Here is a 2,563-nt window from a genome sequence, read left to right on the forward strand (position 1 = left end):
GTAGACCCCGCTCCCCGCCCGACCCCCCTTTACCCTTAGGCCCGAGCCCGGCCCGAGCCCGACTCGAAACCGGCCCTAACTCGGCCCGAGACCGAAAAATAATGTTTTTCAGAGTTGAGACACACAAGAATAACTCGCTGCACATTACATGCACACCACCAGAAAGCCCGAGCCCGGCCCGGGCCCGCGTCAAAAAACCCGAGCCCGGCCCGGGCCCTAGTCAAAAAGCACACGCCGTGCCCGAGCCCGACCCGAGCCCGTGAAAAAACTGTGCTACCCGGCCCGGCCCGGCCCACGGGCCGGGCCGGGCTCGGGCTTTCGGGTAAGCCCGAGCCCGTGCAGTGCTCTACTCCAAAGTAGACGGCACTTCGGCCGGCGCCGCGCCCGCTGCACCATCAATGGCCCAATCGACGACCGCGAACCTGCGCGCCTCCGCCACCGGCAACGAAAACATCAGCTGCAGCCGGGAGACGACGGGCTCGGCTGTGCTCGCATGGCAGCCGACGGCGCCGCTAATATCAGCGTATTTTTCTTCTTTGTGTACAAGTATTGCGAAGAGCGATAACAACGATAAGAAAATATTGCGGCTTGTGAGCGTCGGTATTTAATTTCAAAACGCCGTCTGTTTTAGCTTTGAAGGGAACCAGAAAAGGCTTAGCGACGATATCGGCGCCGTCGAGCGATCAGCGGCGGTGAATCTGCCGCACAAATGAGTCCCGGTCTCATCCTCTCTACGTACGGCAAGGAAATCTCGCCGTTCGCGAGCAAGAACCGCTGTCGAACGGCGGCCCGCTAATGGCAAACGGCGTGCGATGAGTTCCTGTGCCGGTAACGTGGACTCGATCGGCGCTTTTCGGCTACCCGCTGTTGCTGCGATGCCAGCGCGTGTTGCGAAGCGTACCGCTATTGACCCTTTTCGCGGAGCAGTTTGCTCTAGAGCAACGAGATGGCGCTTTCGGCGGCGCGCCATACGTTGCCTCAGCGAATGCGCACGAATACGAAACCACTACTGCTTCTGTCGTGCTACTATGCGATCAGCTGTCGGAAATGCAAGTGGGTGTTCGCTCATGCACTGTGCCCAATTCATGCTGCAAAATGTGTAACAATAAAGGGAAGACGTGTGCGGTAGTTAGCTGCAAAAATAGTGATTCGCATATTAAGGAGTGGAATCAACCTGTCTCGCCGCTGCTACATAAGGACTGCCTGTCTTGTCGGCCCTTCGCGATGCACGGCTTTCCTTGGGGATAAAAAAGGATAATTCATCCGCCAGCGCTTTATAGCTAACCTCCAAAGAAAGGACTTCAACACCGCAACGTCGGCACTTAAGAGTGAGTAGCGCTCGTTACAAAAGGAAGTAACGCCATTTACGGGCATAGTAAGTTTTTCGCACGTTATTTACACACATCTACCCCAACTCGCACGCAAACTTACACGCACCCTATCGCCAACGTATCAATAATAAGTGAATGTGAGCACACTTGAATGAATGTGCTGAAAGCATGAGTGACGGCGACTACACAGACACGAATGTTGGAAGCTGAACGTTTCGTGACGGTCCACAGAGTAAGCGACGGACTAGTGATAATACGTCTTTGCTACAAGCTACCACAAAGTAGAGAACATTTACATTCCAAGTTTTGTGCGCCGCAAGAACAAATCGATCGCAGCAGCGCACACCCGCGAGCGCGATTAGGCTGAAAATAAACAATCAGATAGTAGCCTCACCGAGGAACTTAGTATTACTGAGTCAGAAACATGACAAACCGCTGTTTCAAAATGTTTGCCAAATAAAGAACGAGAACAGTGATCCTGATTTAATTCATAAGCGGGAAGTTTGGACAGCTTGGAATACATTTCTAGCCTCGCTTTTAGTGCAAGCACCGTATACGCTGCTCGCGCCGTTTGGACAAGGCGTAATGAGCTATGAAAGCGCTTACATGTCCTCTAAAGCTGTGGCCAAAGCTTCGTGTCGTCCACACAGTCACCGTCTACGATATGCGTCGAAACGGAAGTTTGTTGCGCCGCGCCGGCGTCACGCGCTTGCATTGTAAACGCGGAGGCAACCGAGGCAGCTGAGGCAAGCAATGGACGCGTCACCACGTGATCAAACATGGCAGCACCCACGGGAGCACCGGGAAAAGGGTCAATAGACCCTGTCTTGCGCGCACGTCTGGAAAGGCCAACACTGTCGCACTCTGTTCGCGCAGCTAATCAGACCGCTAAGCACGACTGTGTTGGAACGCGAGCGATTTGGCACTTGCGTTGCGGGCTGTAATTACCGATTCGCAAGGGCGCACAAACGAGCAACACGACGAGGAAGAGCAGAAAGCGCGCGTACCTGCTAGCCGACTAACCGGAAGTCGTAGGTTCTTGTTCAACCAATGGACATCGTTTCCGCAGTTGACATCACCAGATTCCCCCTGCTGACATTGTGACGACCGCTGGGGATACCGGAAAGGCGAGGGGAGGAGAACGGCATTTTTTTGGCATTGTTGATCGTGACGGCATTCTAAACTCGATGCGCGTTTACTTGAAATGTTAAAAAATTATCTGAGGTGGTTTA

Source organism: Dermacentor silvarum, chromosome 5, assembly GCF_013339745.2.
Source record: "Dermacentor silvarum isolate Dsil-2018 chromosome 5, BIME_Dsil_1.4, whole genome shotgun sequence".
In the NCBI taxonomy this organism is placed as follows: domain Eukaryota; kingdom Metazoa; phylum Arthropoda; class Arachnida; order Ixodida; family Ixodidae; genus Dermacentor; species Dermacentor silvarum.